The sequence below is a fragment of the Vicugna pacos genome, chromosome 30 (genome assembly GCF_048564905.1).
Source record: "Vicugna pacos chromosome 30, VicPac4, whole genome shotgun sequence".
NCBI classification, from domain to species: Eukaryota; Metazoa; Chordata; class Mammalia; order Artiodactyla; family Camelidae; genus Vicugna; species Vicugna pacos.
In genome coordinates, this window is record NC_133016.1 from 31,322,380 (window position 1) to 31,340,621 (window position 18,242).

Genomic DNA, 18,242 nt, shown 5'->3' on the forward strand with positions numbered 1-18,242 from the left:
GGTGTCCTTACACAAGAGACCAAACCTGCATATCAGGAAAACCCTCTACTCTATCTGAAAGGACCGGGTGAGTCTGGAGAGAGAGGACGTCTGTGATATATACCTGAGTGAATAAACCGAGCTGCAGAAAACATATAGTATGGCCTTATTTTTCAATAAAGCATATATACACACACATAGACATAGATTTCTCATATACGTGTATGTATGAGTTTATTTATATGACATAGGCATAAAGGTCATGAAATATATACTCCACATTGTCAGCAGTTTTTACTCTCAGGAAAAAAGGGGAAGGGATGTAGGGGACTTTCGGTACCACAACAGATCTCTTTTCAGAATTTCAGTTAAGTATACTTGGAATTTAAAAGTTTATTTAAGTCCAAAGTAAAATGGACGAGGACTCCACAAGACAGAATGCTATACTAGTCATTAAAAATCATGCCAGGGGAGATAGAATATTGTAGAAAAATGTGTAATAAGCCGAATGGAAAATGGAGGTCTCCACACAGTATACAGGCACACATTGCTCGCTGGTTTTTATGACAGAGGTAATACACACTGATGAAAAGAACAGAAAATAGATGTTAATGTGTTAATTATTATCTCTGAGTACTGGCCCCAGGATAGATCCATTTGACCCTTTTTTCATACATTTATATTAAATACACACTATTTTTCATCTGAAAAATGCATTTTTAGATGTCTAGTACCACACATTGGAAAATTACACGAGTACTTACAGAAACAAATAACTAGGAGACACCGCAGCAGCGTCACAAAGTGTAGAAAGGGCGATCCTGAATAACACCGCGCAGTTACATAAGGACCCACAAAGTGAGAGCACCTGCTGTAACAGGGCGCGGCCCCCTTCCATTTGTCAGATGTGTCTTCAGGGCTGAGGCAGTTCTGAGCACGGCCAGTGTCAGTGCTGGTGTCTGGATGGATGCCACTGGAGGTGAGGGCACCTGCAAGCCGAGAGGAAGAACAGAAATCATCCTCTGCTTTTTCTGTCTTGTTTCTTTGTTACTTTTAAAGAGAGGCGGAAATAAGATAAACTGGATCTTTCCTACTGAAATTTCAGTAATGAAACCATTTTTAAAGTGATCACAACTTATATTCTGCCTATGACTGTCTTTTCAACAAAGCATCATATTTATAAAATGTTAATTAACTCAGTTAATTAACTCCCTGTTGAAACATTCTAGTAAAGAGCATGAACTGCAGTATGTAAAAGAACCACACCTGCAGTGACTAGCTCAGCTGTCTTGACGGCAGTGCAGTCAGCCCCCACCATCCCGTGGCCCTGAGCTCCTGATGCTGGTAAGAGAGCGCGCTGCTGCCTCAGATGGAAAGAAAAGGTGAAAGCATTTTCTGAAATCTACAGCACTGACAAAACATAACTGATAAATCCCAGGCTCCTTTGAGGCTGTCATTTTCCGTTTCTGGCCAACACCCGTCAATGAGCAGAACCACCCCATTCCCGAGTCATGGGACTCACGTGGGCAGCAGTTTTGGAGAAATTTCCAGGTATAGAATGTAAACCAACTATACATAAAACTCTGAAAAAGAAAAGATGCAATAATCTGATTTTGGAAGACACTAAAATATTCTCCTAAGCCTTAGTACTTGGAAAGGCTGGGCTTCTACTAAGCCACTTATTTATTTCACAGCCGATGAGCATCTCCCACAAACCCTGTTTCCCTGTGTCTGCTGGGAGCTTCAGGCACATTGATGTTGTCTATCTTATAAGTCACAAGGCAGAGGCGTGTGTCTCACGCTGGCAACTCTCACACAGGCTCAACTCCTAGCCTCACTGTATGAACTTGGCCCCATTTTCTCACCTGTTTATTTGGTACCTGTTCTTCTGTAAGCTGCCTGAAATGCTTATTGAAACAAGTCAGAAGAATGAGTGGGTAGAGAAATGGACAGATGGACAGGTGAGAGATGGGCAGAAAAACAGAGAGTCTCCAAGAGAAGGGGAGCAATCAAAATTACCTATGCAAAACCCTCTTCTAGTCAGGGAAGGAAACCACCACGGAGAAGTGTGAAGAGGCAGGTTGCTTAGGACTGTTTCCTGGATTCCATGAAAAGTCACACCAAGAGATGAGAGGGTAGAACTATAAATAATAAAAGAAAAAATCATGCATGTTTGAAAAATATATCTACATTATGTACTTTCTAAAGAATAGAGTCAAATTAGCAAGGCCCAATAACACAATCCTTGGGTATATACAGAAGTGAGAATCCCATCTCCAATCTGCAAGGCATCCCTTTGGAGCACTGAGAGTCTACACGGTGCAGTCATAAAGCCATCACCGCAAAAGCGATGCTATCCTGCACTTACGAGGAAAGAGCAGCTGTGCTCGGTCTGCCTACACGTGTCTTTTACACCCCTCAGCACCTCTACGGGGGAGGGACGCCTAGCGAGCCCCATCTCTGCAGGACAGAAAACAAGTCCAAGAGAGGCTAAGCCGACCTACCAATTCTCCATCTCACAGGACTTGTCACTCCAGACCAGGACTCGAACTCGGACCCACGTTTGTAACCACAGTACTACCGTATTTTATGTGCTTTTTGTGTGTATAATACATTTGTTTCTGGCATGAAAGGGTATTTAATAAATGATCGGTTGTCTTGTCTATCTCATTAGTTCACAATCTTTATATTTTTGAATTGTACTCTTCCCCTGGAGAAAGGAACGGAAAGAGCGGGGGTCAGAATGAGGTGGGGCTCCATTCTTTATCTGTTGCCTCATCTCATCCAAGTCCCCAAACAGGGAGAAAGAGCAAATGTTCTCTTCATCATTTAAAGAGAGGGCTCCAGTGACGGTGACTTACTCAACCCCAAAACCAAGTCTGGGGGAAGGGCACATGCAGCAACGAGAGCAGTATCACCTGTAGGAAGGCAAAAAGAGCTCAGGGGATGGCTCAATGGGTCAGCCTGATTTCATTTCAATCGATAATACAATAGCACACTCTAAAAAAACTAGAATGCAATGGATTTCCTCTTTCTTGACATCTAGCAAGTTTCCACATCTCACATGTAACATTATCACGAACTAGTGAAAGGAAGAGTCCACAGACAAGGAAAATCAATGCCACAGGCAGGCTGAAACACAGGCTGGAGGAAAGGAAGGGAAAGGGCATAGTAAAGAAGAGGGGAAATTCTGGGAAAAAGACATCATCACAAGGACTCTCAAGCATCATCCAGCAATCATATAATCATTCTTTCAAGAGAGAGTTACTTAGGTCCTATTTTGTGCAACATTGTACAGTGGGCGAAGCAAGAGCACAGCGTCCATGGTGGCAGCAAGCTGCGGAGCTCCAATACACTTCTGATCCCGGTACCTTGCACACTTGTCCTCAGTATAAAGGCAAAATATATAGTAAAATAATCCAATGTAAACTCTATGCAATGCTGAAAAAAATTAAAGAATACCTAAATACCTGGACAGACACACCACGCACATTCCTGAATCAAATGACAGCATTCTTGGGATGGCAGTGCTCCCCAGAGCGATCCATATATTCAACGTGGACTCGATCACAATCCCAGTGGGTTCCTCTGCAGAAACTGACTATCTGCTGCTACAATTCATATGGGAATTCGAGGATCTCAGTAACCAAGCCGTACTTGAAATAGAAGAACAGTTTGAGAGGACTTGTAATTCTCAATTTCAAACCTTACAACTGTATCTCCAGGTGAGATTAGAGGCCATTTTTAAGTTATAATTGTGTTTATCCTTATTTTCTAAATTCTGTACAACGAATATACCTGTTAGTATAAGAAATTTAAAAAGTAAGGTATCTTTTAAAACATGCAAACCTATTCATTCATTGGGAAAAAAATATTTTGACTATAAAGAAGTAAACAAATATCTAGTGAAAAAGGACTATTTAAAAACAAGAGTGCATTTACATTTTTTGTAAATTGGAAACTGAAAAGCACAAACACATCAAGTTTCTAGGGAGAGTGTTGCAACATATTAATTGTTATTTCCAAAATTCTAATTGAACAATGAAAACTCAAGAAAGAGAAAGTCTTGATTGACAGCCAACTGCAAACACATGGAGAGCAAAGGCCTAGAAATCACAGTTCCTTTAACTCTGCTACTAACTCAATAGGAGAGGAAATTCCTCAGTGAGGGGACAGTGGAATCCCATGCATAAGACAGGATACACAGTACAAACTGCACTAGAATTGGGGGTGATTTCCATAGAAGAATTCTAAAGTTACAACATTGATGAAAAACTATAAAAACACTGACAGACAGATTAAAACACACAGTCATATATATTATATAAAAACATATGAAGTCTGCCCCCATGTTGCATAGAAATACAAACATATTTGTTCATTTATGGGCACTGATTACTTTATCCCAGGTAGAATATTTCAACTAAAATAGATAATCAATAATACACTCCTCTTGTCAAAACTAGTTGATAAGTTACTCTGCCATGTATGCATAATGTGTCTAAGATAGATTTAAAATTAGTGAAAAAGATTTTTGTATGGTTTCTTGAACCCTTCTCAAAACACCAAGCTTAATTTTAAAATAAATCTGAGCAGTATTTCTATATGATCTTTTCCCTTGTGAAATGAACAACACAGTCTGTTGTCAAAATTCTTTCCTTACAATGATTCACGAGCACCGTATACTCACAAAACTGCTGGACAGCAAGGCACTATCCAGACACTGTGACAAATCAAATGAAACACAAGGAAGACAGTGACCCTATTCTGCAGGGCTTATAATCTGTTCCAACACCGGGTTTTTATTTGATTGGTTTGATTGGTTAGAAAAATAAAATCACTCAAGTACATTCTTCTTTGAGCATTATGTAAATCATGACTCTCTTTTTAGTGTCATGAGCAGGAAAGACTTGAGTATGAATTGATTAGATCAACTAGGCACAATCATCGCTGGAGCCTGTGTAATAAATAAGTACATGAGATCTAAAATAAACCTACACAGATCTCTGCAAGGAAAATGAAGAGGTGAGTTCCCCAATGAGAAAACAAACAATCAAGAAATCAAAAAAGGAAAACTTTTTCATTAATGATTCCAGGCAGTAGTGGAGCATGGTGGTGAAGATCACAAATGCTGGGGACAAACATGAGGGTCTGAAATCCCACAGCACTGGGTAGCTGTGACACTGATATTTCAGTGAAATTTTCTGCACCTCAGTCTCCTATCCATAGACTTGGGACAGCCACAGCACCCATCTCCTAGAACAGTCTTAAGAATTAAGTTATTTTTTATATAAAAGTTTAAATAAAATACCTCAGATTTTAAATATTACCCCAAAAGCTCAAGGAACAAAGAAAACAGTGATAAATTGGAGTTCATCAAATGTTAAAAATTTGCTTCAAAGGACACCATCCAGAAGGTGAAAAAACATCTGAGAGGAGAAAATTTTTTCAAATTATTTATCTGATTAAGTATTTGTATCTTCAAATAAAAGAAAAAACTCCTACAACTCAACAAGAAAAAGAGAACTCAATTAAAATGTGTATAAAGTATCTGAAAATGTATTTTTCAAAGAAAATATACAAATGGCCAATAAGCACAATCAAACGATGTTCAATATCATTAGCTGTAAAAGAAATCAAGTCAAAACCACTAGGAGAAACCGCTTCACACTTACTACAATAGGTTATAATAAAAAAAATGTGTAACAAGCACTAATGAAGACACAGAGGAAGCGGAGCGCGCAGCCCTTGCTTTTGAGGATGTAACACAGGGTGGCCACTTTAGAAAACAGCCTGGCAGGTCCTCAGAGAGTTGAACATTTGGTTTATGAATGACCCAGCATTTCTGCTCTCTGGTCACACAAGTAAGAGAACTGAAAACAAATGTCCACATAAAAATTCCTACAGGAGTATTCACGGCGCCATTACTCTTCACAAACAAAAAGCAGACACAACACAAACGACTATCACCTGATGAATGGGTAAACAGTAGGGCCCAGATATACAGTAGAATATAATTCAGCAATAGCAAAGCATAGAGTACTGACCCAGGCCACAACCTGGAAATACATTGAAAAAGTTACTCAGTGTGAAAGAAGTCAGTCACAATAGACAGTTCCATTTACATGAAATAACTTGTTTTACATGAAATGTCCAGCACAGGCAAATCCATAGAGAGAGAACAATGGCTGCCTGGGGCTGGGGGAGGATGAGGAAGATGGGAATGACTGCTTGTGCATACAGGGCTTCCTGTTGGGGGATGAAAATATTCTAAGATTGACTGCGATGCACAATTCTGGGCTTTGAGTAAAAACCGCTGCACATTTTAATGGGTGAATTGTATTAAAACTGTTAAGGACAAAAGCACCTAGGGCCAGAACCTTCAAATAGTAAATGCAAATTGCTAACTTTTATTACAGGAAGAAGAAACTGCCCTCAGCATGAAAGCAGGAGATCGGCAAATATGGGTTAACAGAATTGGACAAGAGCATTTCACTTGAAAGAGTTGCTGAGTGTACACGAAATATTCAGAAATAGGAAAATCAGCTTGACATCACGAAGAAGCATTCTGCTTCAAATGCAGATCAAGGATTCGGCAAGCCCAGCTGCTAGAAATAACCAGAGAAGAAACCTGGTTCTTACAACAAGCACCAGAGCCAACAAGGAAATGGTGGTGAGGAAAGCAGGCAGCCAAAAATCTGGAACAGTTTGCTACAAATAATTTCTCCACTGAAAATTCAAAAATAAAATGAAAGTGATGCAATGCTGAGCTGGCCTCACGTTAAAGGGCTTCCTCTGCTGCTCGACAGTTCTGTAACCCCGAATGAGAGACTCAGGAGAATCAGCATGGCTCCTGGCAGTCCCCAAGTGACTGCCCTCCAGCACGTTTACCACCATCACATCTGCCAGGGTTGTATTGCAGAGAAGAGACCAACTTCTAAAAGGCACAGGAAATGTTTACCAGGGAAGAAAAGGCTGCTGTCAGTCCTGGGACAGAGGCAGTGTGAGCAGAGGCCAGAAGGCTGCAGGTGAACTGGAGCAGACCTGGGGCAGGAAGGGACCACGGAAGAGCAGATCTCAATTTTCTACTCTCTCTCCCTCGGGTAGGAGAGATAAAGCCTGCATCCTTCTCACCTGGAACTGTGGGTTCTGGCTGGCAGAAGTCTTACGTACAGGGAATGAATACTCAAGACTCTGTGGAAAAAGTCACGAAAGAGAGAGGGCGTAGGGACCCAACTCCACGAGCCTCTCAAATGATCCCGTATTTATTGTGTATAATCAAAGGAAAACGTCATTAACAGTTGTGTGATAGTAAGCAGGAACTTGGGGAAAGAAGGATGAGACAGAGATTGTAGAATCCACCATGAGTACAAAGGCTTAGTGTATCTTTAGGTAAGTCATGGGGTGAGGGGAATAAGATACATTCTTTAGACATGTGAATTACAAAGCAGACCACCAGACCAGCTAGGTCCTTGCTTGGGGGATAATAGAGTATCTAACTGCACACAAGCCCAGCCTTTATAGCTGTGGGCCTGGGTCATTGCTTTGCGATGAGCAGAGTGCTATCTAAAACATCATCTACGCAAGCAAAGCATTATCTCTGCTTTTTAAGGCAAGGAGACAGGAGTGAGGATGCACAGGCACTTGCTTGCAAAGCAGTTACTAAGCATACGTTTTCTTCTTAAATTTGACAGGCGGCTGGGGTCTGTTACAATTTGTTAACCCAATCATGGGCTCCCACATGGAACCATTATGGAGGACACCCTAAGGTGACAAATCCTGGCTCTGGGTCTTTTCCTGCCAGCTTCAGCCACTCTAGCAGAGTCTAGGCACATTCCTGAATAATGATCATACAGAACCACCCACACTGTTAACTCCTGGTGCTTGAAACTTAATTTTAGCTCTACACAACTTAACGTAGAAAAGTTTCAGAAATAAAAGATATTATATTTACTTTATATCTCATCATAGGACTGATTTTTCTGATTGCTCTAAGCTGCTTCTTCTTGGTAAAGCACCTAATTCTGCAGGTGAATTCAGTACTTTCTTTGGGCATAACTAGCCAGTTTGGGCTCGCTAACTTCTATTGGTCAAATACCGATACACTTAATTGATTTCATTGTTCATCAATTTCAGCTGGGAGCAGAGGGAGTGTCACTCTGTTCCTCAGCCCACCCTCAACCCTTATCATCAGCAACTCAGGCCTCCGGAAACCAAAAAAAGCTTTTGTTTCCCTTCTACAGTTTCAACAAACCCAACAGGATACATAAGCCTGGAGAAAGAATTCAACACAAATGTTAAAACAAAAATCAATAAACCTGAAGCAACTCCATCTCCGAATCATGATACACAATGACATGAGATTAAGTGTGTCAGGCCCAAAGCATGGGTGAGCCTGACCACCTGATTTCTATTCTTCAAAGGAAGGAAAGTTTTCCTATTTTTTATTATCACTCTGTCATTGTTTCTGATTAAGCCAAAAACTAGTTTATGAAATAATTAAGCATTGAAATAACAGATTTTTGTTGTATCAATTACAGAAGGCATTCAGAGGTGTTAGGAAAAACCACCTCTGTAAAAAATGCAAAATTTCTTCCACTGTGAAGAACACGTATACAAAATGCAACAGAGAATTCAAGCTCTTGTGGAGAGGAGCAAAAGCCACAGAATCAAAGCAAAGTCATTACTATGAGTCAACTCAAAATTCACTGGACAATCATGTTCAATGCATTCAATGAAATTTAAAGGCATACTGCAAACCATACACTTAATGATCTGCAGGCTAGAGGAAGAATTTCTCTCTTTAACAGACAAGAGTAATCAATAGGGTGCCCCACCAAACAAGGACCAAAGAACAATCAGGTTTTTAACAGTTCTGATATATCAGCATTTTCTAAAGATCAAAATCCAGAAATTTTAAACATTGATTCACACCACAATGAAACAAGCACTTAAAAAAAAAGAAAAGAAAATAAGCACATAGAACATGTACATAGATCAATGAGAATTTCTTGAGACGCTGGAAGAAACAGGCTATAGTCTTTTACTTGAGAAATAAAACTACTTTTAAAGATAAATGCTAAAACACATTTCATCATTCATGTTGCCTTGAAAAATCTGAGGCACTTGTATCTGATTAGAAAAGCAATTCTGAGTAATAGTGTGTTACAATTCAGAGCCAGTTTGCTTTAGAAGAAAAGAGAAAAGAAAAGCTACCGTTTCTCATATACTGCACAAAGTGTGAAGTGTCTCCCTGCCTCTTTCTCCTCCCGTTTTCTAAGCTCATGCTTCCCAACCCTTCTGAAACAAGTATGAGAACCTCTTATTCCCGCCAATATGCCAAATGACAAAAGAAAATCAATTTATTTGTGTAAGTATATGCTTAAACCTTGAACTGGAAGAGAAAGATATCAGAAGTCTATATGGAACTTATTTCTACATTCCTGAAATCACACACACAAACGTTCACACAGACACAGACACAGACACCTACCCCCTGGATTACTGGGAAATTCACAAGCTTAGGATTTCCATCTTCTAGAAGATAACTTTGTAGTTAGTTTAAAATACAAAACTGTCAGCTTTGGAAAGCCTTGATCACCTGCTAAACCATCCAAATATCAAAGAGACCCAATTAGCCTTCTCGGTAGAATGTAATTTCCCATGATGGCAAAACATACCCTAAAAAGTCCTGGATCTAAGTCTCGTGTTTATCACTAGCTATGATCGTTTTTAAGCACATTAACAGATTCAGAAACTTATGTCTCAACAGCATTTATTCTTATTGAAATAGTATACGTGTTCATTTGCCTATACAGAGACCAGGTCCCATGATGGAGTTTAAGAGCTATTTTGTGTATTGCAATATTTATTTTTAAGTGCGGAAAAGGAGGGTGGGTATTACTCAGTTGTAGAGCACCTGCATAGCATGCACAATGTCCTGGCTTCAGTCCCCAGTACCACCAAAAAAAAATAAATAAAATAAGGGCATATTTAAAAATGAGTAAAGTTATAAAAAAATGCAGACTAAAAACCACTGCAATCTAGGAGACACAATTACAATAAAAAAAAAACAAGAGTTTCTGTCAATTATTGGCTATTTGCCAATCGCAGAGACAACCAGAAATCACACCTGATAACCATCACGTGTGATTCTCAGCAACCCTACTAAGTAGACACGGATGAGAAACCAGGCTCTGCAGATGAGGAGACGGAGCTCAGAGGAGCCGGGGACGCTGACCGTCCTGCTTCCCGTGACACCACATCAGCCCAGGGCAAGCGCTGACGGAGCTGCAATGAGGGGACACCCAGCTGCATGGAACCTTGGGGCACTGGGGAGTCCCAGAAAACACTAAAAGCTGTTCAGTGAAAAACCAGCTCAAATATAATACACTGTGCCACATTCTTTAAACAGGGAACATGAGTGAGACCTTTTTGATGCCTCCGTGTCCTTTCTGCCATCGTCAGTTACTTGCCCTCACAGCGTGACCAGTGATGAACTGGACCCCATATGAAGCGCACTCAGATGGCAGAGCATTTGAAGCTGGTTTATGAAGTTTGTAAGACTCTGTCTGTGCCTCACGCAGGCGGTCATCCATCACTTCTCACCGGTGTGGACGTACCACCTGAAATCACTCCTTTCTGCTTTTTAAAATCCCTTCATCTACTCCAGACTTTTCAACAGCAAAGAAGCAGCTAAACCACAGACAGTGGACAGCTTTTCACCAAATTTCTTGAACAGCCCATCGGACTACCTGGAAGCCCTTTACTTTTATTAAACCCACTTCCAGGTACTTCATCATTTTCGGATTGGTGGACTTGGCCTCTGACTGAGCTACTCAGAGAGCTCCCAGCCTCACATCCGTGAGAGGACCCTGCTGTTGGGAGAAATCAGTGAGAAAGGCGTACATCCCCCAGTCATGTCTGCATGGCTAGAAGTGCCACAACGTGCTAAAAATTTATACCATCATAACCCCTGGGCTCCCATGGACTGGTTTCACATTAACCAAACTCATGAGACACTGATGCAAGAAAACCAGAAATTTAACTTATTAATGTAACAGAAGATGTGAAACTATGAACCAGACTGCAATATCAGAGTTCAACCATGAGTATATGTTCTCCTCCACGGCCCAAACACGGGCAGGCAGTCACATGGCAAGTGTGGACAGAAGCAGAGCAGGAAGGATTTCTAGATGAATTCAATGGACTAAATTTCTGTTATACCAACAGATCTGCTGCCTGGAAAACAATTAATTCTAATCACGGTGCACTCTTCGTGGACAGTTGCCGAGACACGACTGTGAGCACCTGTGTAACTCTCCTTTCCCTGTCCTTTCTGGGCTAGTTGATGCACAGACGTACAGAAATCGAGGGATGCAGATACATCTAAACACCCAAAGCCCATTCTGGGAGCCACAATACCATACAGCCAGGGTTAAAATACTTGCTCTGCCACTTACTAGTTCTGTGACCTTGGTCAACTTACCCTCTGTGTGCCTCAATTTCCACACTGTGAAACTGGGATAACAATCAAACCTTCCTTACTCGCTTGTTGAGAAGATTGAAGGATTCATTTCTGTAAAATGCTCAGAAAAGAATGTAGCACATTTTGGGTGCTCAACAAATGTCAAATTAATATTACAGTGGTTTACAAGTCTCCTTCCTAATCATCTTCTGTGTTTCCTGGCTAGACTAATACCCAAAGGATATTCTTATTTCTCCTTTTATAAACTCATGGGATGCACCCTTCTGTTCCATCCCACCACCTGTTTAAACTGATGGAAGGGATACCTCCTCCCCACTCCTCTGGGCCATGCAGAGTGCTACTCCCTTCACAGCCCTGACGCCTGGCCCACAGCTAGCCCTCCTCACATTAACAGATTGAGTTGTGATTCCAGGGAGACAAGCAGGGCATGTGAAACCCTTCCTTTCCCTCCAGTGTTGACTACCCTAGGGAAGCACCCTGGATGCTCAGCTGCATTGCAGAACAGCCCTGTGCATGATGGGGCACATTCTCTCAAGGGAAGGCTTGCTGTGGCCCAGAGATACCTGGGACAGGGTGAGTCTCTACTTCTGGGACACAGTATCATGACACTCATTTATCCACAGCCCTGAAGTTCATGGAGAACGTGGCTTCATCAGTAACAAAGAAGACATTTATCACCTGCCTACTCTTGTGTCATCTCTCACTTGGCTGCTGGAGACAACATGTGTATAAGTATTGGTTCCCCTTAGGCCCCAACATATATGAAGTAACAAAAATTTCTGTGGCTTAACGTTGGTCCAGGGCGACTGTGTAACAGTTCTGACTCTGCTGATGCTAAATTATGGGTGTAGGAATTATGGAACCTCCTCAAATATCTTTCATCATAAAATCAGCTTTTCTTATTTTCTTGTTTCTTTGTAATTACCAAAGACTATAAAATGATGGCTGCACACAAAACAGCAGCTAAAGTTTATGAGCTCTCTTGACATACCCACTGTGGTAAACATGTTACATAATTACTAATTCTCACAATTCTACAAAGCAGATATGAGTGTCCCCTTCTCACAGACGAGGGGAAAACTCAGAACGAGCTGACTCAGGATCACGTGGTTCAGTGTCAGCACGTGCAGGCAAACCCAAGTCAAGAAACTACACCCCATCATATATGTACCAAATCAACTCCCACCAATTAACACACAGCGGCAGGGTCAATACTCAGGGAACTCAACACACTTTTCAGCTTTATGGTGCTCCAGAGGCAGCTTCTAGCTGTTTTAAAATATCCCGGCTCACTGGTTTCTAACATTAGAAGAAAAGCCCGATTTTGCCATTGTTTGCACAGCAAGTCTGAAATGTTCACAGCGAGATAAAAGAATAAAACTATGATATAAGCAGAAAAAATTTTCCAGGTAGAAAGACATAATGGACGTTGTGCTATTCTGAAGCATTAAGCAAAGGAATCAAAATAAAATCACATTGTTTAAGCCTTATTTTACAAACAGAAAAATTAAGACTGTAAAAAGTTGCAACAGCGCCACCTATGGCTAAAAAGATCTTCCAGGTTGCCGGGAAACATGCAACACAAAAATTGACTGTAAGATGAGAAACGAGAATCAGATAACTAGAAGCTTATGTAGCATATACTGCACTTTGCTTCGGGGGGATGGAGGGGTATTCAGAATTTAATCTGATATTGCTAATACTCCTAAATATAAACAAAATACATAGGCTCATGGAAGCTCATCTTAGAAGAGGAAAGAATCCAGTCCAGCCACTTCATTTTACACCAGGGGAGACTGAGACCTGAGATCTGTCCTCCTGGCAATCAGCAGCATAGCTCTCCTAGGTCTCATGTCTTGCACTGTAGTAAAAACCAACAGAACTGTACTACGCCTATATTCATAAAAGTCACGTCTGTATTTTTCCAACAGTAGGTAATCTAAGTATCTTGCAAAATATTTCTCAAAGAGCCAGGAAATCATAGAAGGGTATTGAAATACAAAAACATTTATTTACATATTAAAACAGCATGAGCTTTATTCTCTCTATTAAAAAAGTGACATGTCAAATCAAAATTTTGAAATTTTAAAACCTGAAAAGAGTGCAGAAAAAAATCAAAATTTTCTTTAGTCACAAAAGAGAGGAGCTTATTCCCTGATAATAATCAATGTGGATTTTTCTAAACTTAATGGTTCTGGTCAGAATCCCGAGAAATTATATGTCTGATGGATGGTTACACGGCAACATGAATTCTGAGCTGTAACAATACACATTCTGTGTAAATAATCTTCAAGGTCGTCTGCTTAAGGCAATTTAAGTAGTCCCTGTCTCACTAGAATGACACAGATTTCATTAAAGCTTCATACTGCACTTAAAAAAAAACAATCCTAGTTACTTTAAGCCATAATAATGTATATCATATATATACATATTGAATATGCATCAGAAATAAGCTACCCTTTTTAGTATTCAGAGTTGATACTTCTAAACTATCAGTCACTGTGACAGCACATTTTTATTAAGCACCTCTACGGTGCTTTGTATACAAGGCGTCCAGCTCTCACAGTCAGACAAGGTAAACCATATTACTCAAATTTCACAAATGACGAAATATACTTAAGCCATGTAAACAACTAAGATATTCATCATCAGGAAAGAAAAGAGTAAGGATTTTACTTACAATACTCACTGACAAAGTTTTCTTTCATACTAAGACTACATAAAACAAATTCAGTGTTTGGAAATTTTTCAGTAAATAAGCACCACTAGAAAAAACAAGTAACATCATTAGCAACAGTTGGACTTTCAAAGACCACTTCTCTCTTGCACAATAATTATTTTAAATGTTTTGTTTTTAGTTCTCACAAAGCACTAAATTAAAAAAATATTACCTTTAAAGTCATTACCTGAGAATAAAACATTTGTGAAAATGTACAATTTTAATTTATGCCACTCTGCCTCTCATTCTCACTGGTGTCTCTCCTTTGAAGACCTCATCAGGCTGAGATAGCTAAAATCGGTCATTTATGGGCTCACAGGAGTTCGGGAAAACACTCAACGGGAAGCTGATTAGAGGAGCAATTGAGAATTCATCCTGTGCAGCCTGGATTCCAGCATCGAGCTAGCCACCGCCAGCTGCGTGTGATTTGGGGCAAGCTGACCCATCTCTCAATCCCTCAGCTACAAAAAAGGAGACACTGATACTTACAATCAAACACTTGCTATGAAGTAAAACATGAGCAAAGCATTTTAGCCTCAGTTAGGCGTCCACTCATAGCGAGTTTGGTCATTATGATGATGAGGATGGCTGTTAACAAATTAAGCACGACCAAACAGGAGAAATCACCTTAAAGGAGAAACATTCTAAGTCCATGAGCATTTCCTTTTGGATGGACTGCAGAATATTCTATAGATTTTTTTTAATAAACCAAATTTTGTCCATTAATTGTAGATTTACAGGTTCATGGACAAGTCTCCAGAAAAATAATTAGAGGCCTCTAACCTCTGAAAATTAAGATGTAAATTTTAAAAAAAATCAGGGAAGAGATTATACCTCATTTGGGAGAGTATGTACTTAGCATGCATGAGGCCCTCAGTTCAGTCCCCAGTAACTCCATCTAAAAACTTTGTTTTTTAAGAAATAGAGAATTAAAGCAAAAGGATGGAGGAATACGGAAATTTTTAGAGACTCATCTCAGATTTAAGATGGGGAAGAAACCATCCAATTCTCAGAAGAAATCTTGAGGACTATGTAAACTGGATCTGAGATGTCTAGTCTTTTAACATTATTCATGAAATCATATTACCAAGTCTTAAAACTACCTGATAACCCACAGTGGTGATACTGATCATAACAGCTACCATCACGTATCGAGCTCCGGCTAGGACTGCTCTGTTCTGACATCTCTGCCCCTAAGGCCTCACCAGGTGGAGAGCACTAAATTCGGTCATTTATGAGCATCTCGTGTAAGTCCTCCATTTGTGCTTCTCACTCTCCCCTCACCAGCTCCTCTGAGGGAAGCACTGTTATCATCTTCCCCACCCGCAGATAAGGCCACTGAGGCACAGACACTAAACCTGTTCCAGGCCACATTGGAATTAAAGGACGTCTGTATTTCTGCTGTTTTGCTTTTGACAAAGGAATCTGAGATATCAATTCAAAGCAGACTGTTAAATAATCAAGTCTGTCAGGTCTTCACCTCAAAGAGCAGATACTATAAATTCCTGTTGTAGGATGAGGCTGCCGCCACAAACTGACTCAGCTTGAAATTAATATCCAAGATGAAGCAGCGGATACACGTAAATATTCACGATTGTCAAGTCTGCCCACGGGTCTGGGCCCTTAACTGCCTGAAAGGGGGTGAAATCCCCACCCGTGTCTGGGTGGGAAGCGCGGCTCTTCCCGGGCTCACCCAGGTTTCATAGGCTATTTACCCCCACAGACTAGCCTCAACGGTTAAAAGCTCTCAAGATTTTTACACCAGGCAAAATTGAAAGACATTTCTGCAGATGGAGCAATTTCTCAGGCTTAAATTTATTTGCCTACACTCAGCCAGAGGGAGAAAAGAAACAGGACTCTACAAAGTCTCTGACCCTCACCACTCACAGGAGTAGAATGACCACAGCAGAAGATGGCCCTTCACATTGCAGGATGTGAACAAAATAAAGATGCCCCAACAACAGCCACTCCCAGACACAGCGCTCAGCAGTCTTCTGCACAATCACGGTTGTGCAGCCCTCAACACCTTCTATTTCCAGAACACTTCATCAGCCCAAAAGAATCCCCCTATCACTAGCATTCACCCCGTAATCCCCCTCCACCCAGCCCCTTCCAACCATCACCTGCTCTCTGCCTCTGCATGTGCCTTTTCTGGGCTTTTCAGATCACTGAAATCAACAATATCTGGCCGTTTGTGTCTGCTTCCTTTCAATTAACATGCTGTTAGCAAGGCTTGTATATTTTGAAGTGGCATCAGCATCTCTTTATTTATTTATTTTTTTTGGAAACAAAGATTATTAGAAGGTGGTAAGTACTATCAAAAAGAGTAGAATGGAGCATAAGTGATTGGGTTTCAAAGGGAAAAGTGTGGGTTGAACAGTCAGGGTGGACTTCCCAAAACAGGAGGCATTTTTCATTTTCCTCTTTTTTTTTTTCTTTTTTATTCACTCTTACGTGTGAATAATGTTCCACTACATGGAGATACTACATTCTGTTCATCCATTCAGCAGCTATGTATGGACGAGGTCCAGAAGAATGAGTGTAAGGGATGACTAGCATGGATGGCATTTAAGCAAAGGGCAAAATGTGCTTTCATAAAAAAGCCAACAAACAGAGGCACAAGGAAATTCAGTGCATTTCTGAGCAAAGTGCTTGCTTGCTTCGGCAGGACTACCGTGCAGGGCTGGGGCGGATATTGGCAGGAATCACGGTGAGGGAGTCACCTGAGAAGACACCCCACTGCAAGCAGCTCAGCCAATCCTCCTCCCTCATCCTGTATTGTTAGAGCAATGTTTCTAGGTTACTCTTATTTCAATTAATAGCATTTAACTGCACGTCTGATCATCACCATCAGACCACATTACCTCCAAGTCACAGAAAATCATTCACTGACCGGAGCAGCACCAGGACATAATGGTGATGGATTAGGGAGTCCTGCAGCATTCCAGCCTGCAGGTACAAACTCCACATGTGCCCTGGTGATGTCCAGAAAATAAAATGCATGGAAATATCTCACTGCTGGAACACGACATCTGCCCTCAAATTGCCCGAAAATCATGCTGGCAAAGCACTACTCAACCTTCTCAGTACAAAAAAAAAAAAAGCTAAGAAGGCAAATTTAGGCTCTTCCATTGAAAACCAGCAACCATCACTGCCAGTATCTGAGCTGGAATGCTCCTGACTTTGAAAACCACTGCGCAGTTACTTTTAAAACGTGAAACTTATATATATATATACCACGTAGATGATATTGCAGTAGGATTTTTCTTTTCAAAATTTCTTGTGCAACATTAGCACAAGAAAGTTTATGTTTAGGCTTTAAAAAAATCAATTATCCTCCATTTTCTTAATTTTGAACTTATTATTATTTTATAAATGGAGCTATGGTGCGTATTTAAAACCTTTTGATTTCTGAAAACAAGACCTTTATGACCTCACTATTTCAGAGCAAACTTTAACGATTCTTTGAGAGGTGGGGCCTGGGGTGCTCACTAACAGCTCTTTAAATACTGACAAGGATGTGCTATTAAGTAATGCAAAGGCTCTAACTCCACATTAGCTCAGAAAGCAAAGAAACTACACCAAAGACTTCCTTAAACATTTTATATATTCCTATTCTTTTGAATATTAAAGCTCTTAAAACATATGATTTTTTTTGAAAAAGACAACAGCTGTAATAATTTTCCTCTCACCAAGAAAGCAATCTTTATCAGGAATAAAAACCCCTATGGAAATCGAAATGACAGGACGTTTCTAACTAAGTGAACATCCAGATCTGAACACAAACCTAAATCCTATCAGATCTCACTCGAAGGAGCTCTACAAAGGCCTGGGCAACCCTGGAGATTAGCTCTTTTGTTCCAAATGTTGGCTGAGCTAAGATCATCACACTAGGCAGGGAAGGAGAGAAGAGGAATGTCCACCTGGCAGCCTCCATCAGTTTTCTTCCAGCAACAAGGTGCCTCTAGGGCAGCCCCGCTAACAAGTCCCCCATAAGGAAAGCCGGCATCCACACTGCCCCTGCCGTCCCCAAGTAGCCCCGAAGCCCATATCCCA